Source organism: Camelus dromedarius, chromosome 23 (assembly GCF_036321535.1).
Source record: "Camelus dromedarius isolate mCamDro1 chromosome 23, mCamDro1.pat, whole genome shotgun sequence".
Taxonomy (NCBI): domain Eukaryota; kingdom Metazoa; phylum Chordata; class Mammalia; order Artiodactyla; family Camelidae; genus Camelus; species Camelus dromedarius.
Window position 1 is genome coordinate 21,044,756 of NC_087458.1, and position 10,416 is coordinate 21,055,171.

General features: G+C 48.1%; 1 long non-coding RNA gene across 1 annotated transcript; it reads right to left on the reverse strand.

Moving 5' to 3' along the window:
- Positions 1-891: 891 nt before the first annotated feature.
- On the reverse strand, positions 892-7,379 carry LOC135318941 (uncharacterized). The gene is made up of 3 exons (XR_010377410.1): positions 7,156-7,379; positions 4,269-4,546; positions 892-1,460 (listed from the first exon to the last, which is right to left on the reverse strand). It is a non-coding gene; the product is annotated as an uncharacterized LOC135318941 (long non-coding RNA).
- Positions 7,380-10,416: the final 3,037 nt, after the last annotated feature.

Consider the following 10,416-nt stretch of genomic DNA (forward strand, 5'->3'; position numbering starts at 1 on the left):
GTGAGCACCAGATCCCGAGTGACAGAGTTGTTCACATGATCTTCAGTGTGTGTGTGTGTGTGTGTGCACGCACGTGTGTGCTGTAAGGTATGGGAGACCCTCTAATACTTAGGTCCAGGTCAGGGACCCTCTTGCCTGGGACCTAAGTGTAATACTGTCTTTCACTGGGCAAGTTCTGCTAAGACTTTCAAGCCATTTGCCACATTCTAAGGGCCTTCTCTCTCATCTGTTTTCTCGTAATCTAGGGTAAGACTATTAACAATGTAAATGAGGCAAAACTAAACATTTCCACTTTCAGTCGAGAATTGATATGAGGTAAACACAGATCAGGACATGGTGAGCGTTGTTTCTCTATAATTTATGGTATAATTTGAGTGGCACTGTACCACTCTGGCTCTGTGTAGGGACACTGTGTGGGCAGAGGGGGATGATTCTCTTGCTGAATTATGGAGAAAAGAGATGGGTTTTTTTTTTTTTTTTGGGTCAATTTCATTTTTTCTAACTACAGTCAAATGCTTGATATGATAATTAAAAATACATCAAGTCATCCAGAACAGTAGCAGTGGTGTGTTTGGTTAGATGGTAGGATAATTGCCAATCCTTATCTTCAATTTTCAGACTTAAATCTCTTTTCCATTTAGTTTTAATTGGCTCTAGGCTTCCATCCATCTTTAACTTTGGGTTCATTTGTTGCAATTGTTTTATCTGAGCTACGTTTTTCTCCAGTGAGTACAATAAATCTATGTATCTGATTCATCTTTTTGTTTTTATGGTTAGTATTTTAAGATTATAAAACCAGACTCTTCAGAATGTGAAATAGAGGAGTGAATGTCTACATTTCAGAATCACTTTATCGATGTCTGTGAAAAGGCATTAGCTGTTAGGCACTCGCTTACTGAATCACATTTTAAAAAACTCTCTATAAAAAAACAAGAATTTGTATTTTCATTTTCCCTGTTCCTAACTCCTGTTGATTTTTTTTTTACAACTCTCACAGCAGCTATTTTTGAAAACTTACTTTCTTAAGAATAATGATTTCTCCTCTTTCCCAAACAGCCAATTAAATAGTGACCTGGTTTAAGGCTACCTCAGCACCGGAGGCTGCACTGTTGATACAGAGCTCTGTCCAGTTCTCTGGCTACCTGATAAGTGGCTAAAACCTTTGGTGGGAGGATATCTTATTAAAGTTATGAACCCCCTCGTCAGAAAAACGCACATAGTTGCATACAGTTTTAGGGTTTCACAGATTTTGTGCGGTTATGCTTAGCTTCTTGAAAGGTTCCTAAGCCCAGGTTAACCCCTCAGTTTAGACCACCTGGTGGCAGAGGCATTGGGAGCAGTTATAATTGGTTAAGTCTTATAAGAGCCAGAGAGCTGATCCTGTTGTGGGGTGCAGTGGGGGGAATCCAGGGTAGGGAAGTCCATTTCTTTAGCTATGAATGGAATCAGAAGCTCAGGACCTAAAAGACAGCAAGCAGAGAATGCTACAAATGACGGAGTGAGCTTACAGAGTGAAATGAAAGAAATTTCCTTTGCTTCCTAATGAATTATAATTATTGTTTTATTGGAAAAACAGAAGAAAAGGATCACCATTTTGAGCAAGTGTCTTCAAAAGCAGGCCTTTCTAAAGGAGACAAATGGCTTTGGTTCCATTGTACAGCTTGATTAGCTTTGGATATGCAAAGCAAGGGAGGGAGCCTGTGCTCTGAGCCAGGAGTGGGTAGAATTCCTGGGGGAGCGAGGGAGAGAGGAGCCGTGGCGCTTCATATGAAGGCATGGCCACTGAGAAATCCCTAGAGAATGTTCAAGAAATGGGACATCTAGTATCAGATGTTGGGTTGTTTGCAGTGTGGTGAGAAAATGTAACCCATCCCTCATGACCTTCAAACCATCAATAAGAATTCAGCTAACGTTCAATGCTTGTAAAAATGATTGCTTTTAGGTGAGAGGATGGGGTTGTGTGAAGGAGGTGCAGAATTATGGAGAGCTGAGAATAAGAATTCAGTGAGGGCAGGAAATGGGAGGCAGAGGTGAGAGCAGAGTATAGGTTCCCTTGCCATTTGCAGAAATCTCAAGGCAGGCAGAAGATTTTCCCCTAGGCTATAAAATAGGGGTTTGAGCCAACCAGATGTATAGTCTAAGAAGCCTAGTGACCCCACTGACCTCTGAATAACATTTGTCTAAAGTGTCTTCCTTTCTAGAGCACCTTTAAATTCATTCACATTGTTCCCCACCCCCCTCCCCGATCCTGGGTCCACGGGTGTGGGTGTTCCTGCCAGACTGGCAGGTGCCGGCCTCCTTACTGGGAGATTGGCAGCCTCCGGAGGAGGGAGTGACTGAGAGGAACTGCAAGGAGGCTTTTAGTAAATCTAAGGAGGGAGGAGATTGCTGCAGCTCTGAGAGTCAGAGGGCAGGGTTGGTGGGGCCTGATGGCTTGAAAAGCATTAGCAGAGTTTCATTACAAGTCTGCCAGTTCAGCCGTCACTAGACCCAGAGGTGTCACTCTGTTTTTTGCTGGGAGAGAGGTCCCATAAGGACACGCTGGCCCGAGCTGACCCCCTGGTCTCTGGCAGGCGTGCGGGGCCCTGATTTTCGGGTCCTGTGGTTGGGTAGCAGTCGGGGAGGCAAACGGAGCTGTGAGCATCCCATTTTTCTTTCAATTGTTGGCTGACACTTCAGGCTCTGGGAAAAATCTGATATGCTGACTCGCACTGTCTCAGAGAAGCAAACGAGTCCACCCACCTCCCCAGCTCATTAGCGTGCCTTGTATTATACACGTCTTGACTCTGCACAGGAATTCCTTCCTGAGGAAGTCTGCGGGGCTCAGTGAATGGGCTCCGGGGGAGGGAGAGAGGGGGGAGGAGAAGGGAGCGGGGGCTGGGGGTGGGGTGGGGTGGGGGTAGACGGCCTGTGACTGAGGCCTGCAGGGCAGAGTCAGGGATGCAGGGCCTGGAAATAAGGTTGACTGGCTGACTTGTTTCATTTGGTTACAGTGACCTATATTCCCAAGACTTTTCTCCAAGAATTTCAAATAATATAGTCTTGGGAGACATGTGATTTCTTCTCTTAGGCGGGGTGAGGACACACCTCTGGGTGGTGACAGTGCTGTCTGATGCTGCATTAGGGATGCTTGCAGGGGGTGGGGGGTGTGGGAGTGTGGGAGAGGGGAAATGGGGACCCGTGTTGGTGACTCAGCACTAGGACTTTTGAAGGGAAAGAGGTGAGAGAAAAGAGATGGAGAGGTTTTTCTTTCTGGGAAGTGGGGGTTGGCCAGAGAGCCTCTCAAAGACTGGGAACCCCTGCTCCTCTCCTTGACAGTGCCTCTCGGTTTGGGGGGAGGCTGGCAAAATTTCCGAGGGGCTGGCACACCTAGGAGAGCAAGACCTCAGGCTCCAGGGGGAGTGGCTTGCAGTTCCCCAGTCCCCCCTCTAAGATGGTGAGAAACTCACAGCGAGGTTATATTTCAAGGGGTCATGTGGAGGGTACAGTGCAGTCCTCAGTGTGGGCTGGAGGGGCCTCACCAAAATTTGGGTCTCAGAAGCATCCCTGGGGCCCTTGGCACAACCGTAAGGGGTGGGGGTGAGGAATGACTGGGTTGGGTTTCCCACCAGCCTGGAGGGTAAGGGACTCCTCGTCAGATTTCAATTAAAGTAAATAAATCAGTATGACATTTCTCATACAGCCAAGTTTGTGGACCAGGGTTCCTCCCTATTACTTGATGTCTTGTTTTTGCCGAAGTGGGAGAGACAGATGGGAAGAATTTGGGGGGGAAATATAACACCAAACCTCACATCAGCACAGGCCTCTCATCCTAGGGGCCCCTTGGATGCTCTTGGGGGCCTCTTGTCCCCCTCTGACAGTGTCCTCCCAGATGTGTGTCTTGGCTTCAGCCCCTGCGCCCCCACACAGAGTGAGGGCCCAGCTTGCCCCCAGGCTGCATTCCCTAGGAATTTGCAACCACATATGTTCTAGCAGCAGGGATGAAGTTAAGGCATCAGAGACCTCTTCTGGTCCAGATGAGGGACAATCAGTGCTAAATTTACAGCATCCCTTGTCTGTGCCGTCAACACCACCGGCTTGTGAAGGGGAATTCCTAGGCTCTGCTGGCTCAGGCCTTTTTTGGAAGAGAATGAAACCCTTCCTGAACCTTTTTATGCTCTAAACACCCTTCTCCTGCCCAGTCTCCCCCGCCCCCTCACCATCCCTAGAGAATGACCTGCAGAGAAGGAAACCAGCTGGCTCAGGCTGGCAGGCAGGATGAGACTTACTGTGCAAGAATGTTCCACGGAGTGGAGCCAGCAGCTGGAGGTGGCATTGCTGTTGCCACCTAGGAAGCAGAGTTTCTCTCTGGCCAAGTTTAAAGGGGCAGGTGCACCATTCATCTCACATCCTCCTGGCCCCATCCACAGAAATCGTGTCTGCCTGGGAGTTAAGGCTGCAGGACTTACTGTGGGCGTGGAATCGCTCTATGCTGGAATGTTGCCTTCTTCCCAAGGGAGGTGAGTGCACACAGCACAGGGTAAAAGCTCCCAGCTCTCTCTGAGGACTGGAAAAATATACAATACATTATCTGCTTGAGCAGTGGAGGGAAAGTATCCCCAGGCTGATTCTCACTTGTGCCTTCCTCCACATCTCACCCATCTCACCCCACCCCCTCTACCTGGATGTGTGAAGGAGAGATGGAGGGAGGGAGGGAAGGAGAGGGACAGAGAGAGAGAGAGAGAAGGAGAGGGGAGGAGGCCAGAGATTGGGTTTGAAAGTGGGTTGGCCAGGAAGGAAGGATGAGATTAGGAGGGCCCTCTTTATTGAGGGCTTCTGTGTAGCTGCCTTAAGGGGACTTGAGGCCTGGTCATGTCAATTGCTAATTATAATATAAGGTGTACTGTATCCACCTCTGGAATTCAGACATATCTGGGCATCTCTGGCAAATTGGTCCAATGATCCAGCCAAAGACTTGGGAGCCTCCTAGGGGACTCCTTGTCCTGTGGAAGCAGGAACCAAGCACCGCCATCCTGGCCTGGTAACAGGGCCTCAGGTTTCTGTGGGGAGGCGTGCATCTGTTACACAAACCTGTCCCAGCCCCGGGCCCCGTGCCCTAGCGGGGAGGGAACTGGCGGCAAGAGGCAATGGAAAGAGTTCTTGTAAACTCCACTAGACACTGGGCAGGCGCTTCCTGCTTCAGGAGTCCTGAGAACCTTTGTAACACCACATGGGGAGGAGAGGCATGCTCTTCCATGTCTTGCCATAGGTAACTGAGTGTCTGGCGGGACATGGAGGATGTCATGGGAAGGGCTTCGCCGAGGCGCATGGTAGCTAATCCAGATGTTGGCAGAGCACATGTATGTAAGACAGCTCCCGAGGCTACCTGAAAATTGTTGGTGGAGCTTAGCACAGTGGGCCTCTGGGATCCTACATCAACAGGACTGCACCAGCCACAACAATAATTCACTTTGTATTTGTATACTAGGATAGGCTTTATGGAAATTTTCACATACAGGTTCTGATTTGCTCCTCATAGCTCCCCACAGGCAGAAGCAAGTATGATCATCCTCCTTGGTACCAAGAAGGGTTGGACTAGCAGCCTCAAGGCCACTCCAGGGTCCTTAGGGGAAGTCCAAGGAGCCACTGTGGACTCTTCCTTAAGTAGATACACTTCAGAAGCTGTGAAGTCAAGATAGGAACATTGCCTGGGGGTCTCTTCTCTGCCTAGGATCTTGAACAGGAAATAAGACAGTAAATAAGGAGAAAAAAAGTATTTTCTTTATACTGATAGAGGCCAGGTTGGAAGATACAGCTTATAATGAGAAACAAGTGGCCCTGCTAATTGAGCCCACAGTTGGGCAGACCTGGCTATCTTGCCACAGGCACAGCTGGACATTTTTTCAGGCAAGGCTTAGAGCTTAAAAAGGCAGAGAGGAACAGGCGGAAGAGGCAGGGGGTGGGTAACTCTTCTGGTTTCTCCATTTAACTCACCAACCAGGTGCGTGAGGGGTGGAGAGGGTCAGGAGTGTCACACTAATGGATGTCCCTTCACGTGGAAGAAATATCAGGGCTAGGGAAAAAACGTTCCTATGTGAGTAATTGTATGTAATTGACATGCAATGCCCACTGGGACCAAGCCTTCCGTACTGGCAGGAGTTGCTTGGTTTTCTAGACTGTCAAGCGTTGATTGTTGCATTAGTCGAGGTTCTCTAGGGAAACTGCAGAATCAGTAGTGTGTGTATGTATATCTATGTATCTATGTGTGTGTGTGGCAGGTGCAGGAGAGAGAGAGAAAGAGGGAATCAATGTAAGTAAATTCACTGAACAAAGTTAAATTATAAAGATTTATATCAGGATATCAATCTTTGGACCAATATTACCTCATTAATCATCTAGGATCTGTGGACCATTGCCTGAGCCATAATGTTTCTTAAAAAAAACTTTTTTTGTGTGTTGAAAACTTAAGAATGACTTGCTTTTTGATTCAATATGTAGCAAACGAATGTCTGCTGTCTGCTAGATCCTGTATTGGGTTGGGGGCGGATACAGAGGGGAATGACACATGATGTTTGTTTTCTAGGAGCTCAAGGTTAAGCAGAGGATGGCAAAGAATAATGTGATGAGTGCAATTAGGAAGATATAAGCAAAGCGCTATTATGGTCCAAGGTAGGATTAATTCTGATTTGAGGTCTGGAGAAGGCTCTGTGGAAAAGGAGACATTTAAATTGCACCTTGAAGAATGAATAGAATTTTGACAAGCGGAGATTAAGGAAAAGGATCTTCTGGGCTGTTTTGTTTTTGAGGAATGGTCTTGTTGGAGTCTGGTATTGTTGGAATGTCCTGGATGTGCGTATGTGGGCAGGGGTAGGGGACATGACAGGAGTGGAGGATGGCTGTAGGGTTTTGCTGGGGGCTAGAGGGCAGGAAGGAAAAGAACGGAAAGATAGGCTCTATTGGAAAAGGCACTGAATGCCATGCTAAGGAGTTAAGACTCCCTCCTGAAGGTCATAGGAGGCTGTTGACTGTTTTAAAGGAGGGCAGGGGATTTTTGAAAAATCCTGGCAGTACATCTTGGATTGGAAGGTGGTGTGAGGCTGGTGTGCAAGTCTTGGTGAGAACTGGAGAGGGCAGAGCCGTTGCAGAGGTAGTGGGAATGGATGCGAGGAGACTCACCTGAGAAAAGTGTTGAAGGCAGGATGTGATGCCAGAAATGCTTTTGGTTGATGTGGGAGGAAGTCAACCCTGAGTTGACCTGCTGGTCTGTTTTAACAGTGCATTCTTCCTGTGTCAGAGGCTCTTCTACCTCTCCCTTCTTCTACATCCTCTCTGGTCAGGAGGTTCTTTGAAGGCAGACTGTCAGGGTTTTCATCTTTCTGTCCCCTTCAGCCTTCAGCTCAGAACTCTGACCATGGGAAGATAATATTAAATGTTTGTGGCAACCAAGTGACCCCGGGAGGATAGGCTGTGGTATGCAAATCACACAGGGAGGTTCTGGTTCTTACTCTGTGGGTGTGATGCCTGGCACCTGAAGTGAAACTCTCTCTGTAAAGCACACGTGTGGGGCCGCAGGGCTTGTGTGGGAGTTCCTGTCTGACATCCCTCAGTGATCACCTCCTGGGGCCCCCTGGATGGTTGGGGGAGCCCTGATCAGTAACAGGAGGTGGAGGAGGTCCTGCCACCATCCTGTCCTGGGCTGGGGAAGCTCCCTTTAGCTCAGAAGGCAGACTGGCCAGGATTCCTGCCGAGAGGATGGCAGGCGATGGCTACTCATTGGCCTAAGAATTACCGCCTATTGCCATCACAGAAGCCACAAAAACCCCTGGAAGTCATCAGTGGTTATAGGTTCCTGGGGTCCCCCACAGGGGCACTTGCTGGCAGGATGAGGGGTGTGGACTAAATAGTTTCTTCTTCAATTTACTTTTTTTTTTTCCTTTTTCTTTTTGAAAAAGTAACACATGTTCATTGTAGAAAATCTGCAAAGCAAGTTAAAAGACAGATAAAATCACCATTGTCTTACCAGTAAAGATAGCAGGTGCCACTTTTTTATGATGTAAAGCAGTCTGTTCTCTCTCTACATACAGCCATAACTTACCGTATATATATAACTTACCATGCACCATACCGTATATATGTCCATTACCAAATAAATGGTGCTTTGTATTTCCTCAGTTAATCACTAGGGTCCTCATCTGTCTTTATTTTCAGAAAGTACAGGAGCTCATCTTAAGGCCCTTCCCTCTCCCACTGTCTGTGGAAACCAGGGGCTCACTCAGTCCTGAGGAATCCAGGGATACTTTCAAACACCAGGAGGTGACAAGACAGGCTCTGATGGGTCCATGCTGCTTGTTTTTCTCACTGCCTCGTGTTGTCTTCATGGGTCTAGACTCACCACTACCATTGAGGATCCCCATGCTTGGGCTCTAAAGTCACAGCTCTCTGAGCCCTGGGCCCTGGAGCTGTGCTGTGAGGCATAGTGCCTCGGCCACTGCTCTCCCGGAGCTGGCCCAGCCCCTTGCACCTCAGGCTCCTGTGATGAGCCTGGCTCCCCAGCATGGTGGCCCTTTGCCCTTCCTGTCTTTGGGCCTTTGGGATCTTCTCCCACCAGTGAATCATGGTCAGACTTCCATTTTTTCCCTCTAATTTAAAATCTTGAGGGAAAACGTGTAGGGGTCCTGGTTGCTTCCTTCTAAGAAGACCCTGGGTTCTGATTTGCATAACTACTTCAGCTTATCCAAAACTAGTTCAGCTTCTCCAAGAATATTGGTCAGGCTTCAAAAAATTAAATTACATCGTTCCCCAAGGAACATGTCACAAAACTCAGATCTCCTCTAAGATGGCAAATAGGACAAACTCAGTGGATGATTTTGTCACTGACTGGAAAGTTGCCTGATCTGTCCACCTAGGCAGGCAGAGAACCAAGAGGCAGCCCTGGAACAAGGTTATGTGGAGCTTTCCTTTGGGACCAAATAAAAGCCATTCATCTCCCCACCCTAGAGCTGTCTTGGTGTTTTGGGCCTCTCTGTGCTCAGGGGGCAGGCTTGAAATGCCAAACACTGTCTTCTGGGGGCACTGATGAAGTCCCCAGCTCAGCATTTTTAATCATCAGTTTGAAAAATGAAAAGGCTTCCAAATCTCAGAGCTGGGGCACTGGATCTGAATAATAATTCTGTGTGTCTGACTGAGGTACTCTGCCTTCAGCACACATTCCATGTCTTATCACTTCTTACCACCCAGGATCAGGCCACGGTCACTGCCATTCAAGACAGTTGCAGTCACCTCCCAGCCAGCTTCTCTGCCTCCACATGTTCCCTGCTAGAGTCCACTTTTCACAAAGCAGGCCAGAGCGTGTGTGCGGCAGAGAGCCCTCCAACGCCTTCCCCAGTGTGCTGGGACTTCCACACCCTCCACTGTGGTATGGAACCCCGTGCGCCTCCCCACCCTCACCCCCTCCCCTCCTCACTCCAGCCACTCTGCCCTCTTGCTCTGCCCTGCGTAGCCCCAGCCTCGTTCTTCCTCAGGGCCTTTGCATGTGCTTTGCCCTCCTCCTGGAATGTTCTTCCTCCATTTCTCCACACAGTTCCCTCTCTTGATTCATACAAGTCTTTGTTCCAAAGTCATTTTTTCAGAGGGGACTTTAAAAATAGACACTGCCCCCTGCCACACCCCACCCTCCTTCATCATGTTCTGTCCCTAGGTCACAGGTTGGTTTTCTTCATCCTTTGTACTACGAACCCCCTAGTTTTTATATTTTATTGATTTATTTCCTTATGTCTTGCCTGTCTTCCTGGCATTAGAGCTGGAGTTCTTTGAGGGCAGGCAGAGTCGTGTCTGCCCTTTCTGTGGTGGAATCCACTGGGCCTAGAGCAATGCCAGGCACACAGAAGCTGCTTCGTGAACATAACCTGTTTTATGTGAATGAATGTAGGAGGCCATTTCTCTTATTTATGGAGATGGAACACAAGTGGAGAAATGGCTTGTCTGTGTGGTAGAGGACGTTAAGCATAGGGACACACATACTCACACACACACTGTAGCAATGAAATGGTAGACAGAAATATAATTTAAAAACAGAAATGGTAAGGAATTTGAATAGGTTTTGAGCAGATAATTTTGTGCAGCACGACATTGACTGGGGTCACTCATTTGCATGTAGTCCCCTGAGGCCTGACATGGGCTGGAAAGCCTTAGAAGGCTTCACTCACGTGCCTGGTCTCCCCCCCCCCCCCCCACGTGGCTGGCTGGGCTTCCTCACAGCATGGCGGTCTCAAGCTAGTTGGACTCCCAAGAGGGAGCAGCCGACCAAGTTCTAATCTTGACCCTGTTACTTAATACCTTTGTGACCCAGAGCAAATATTTCAACTCTCTAAGCTTAAACCTCCTCATCTGTGAATTGGGGATAATAATATATGACTCAGACTTGTTGTGAGGGTTTAA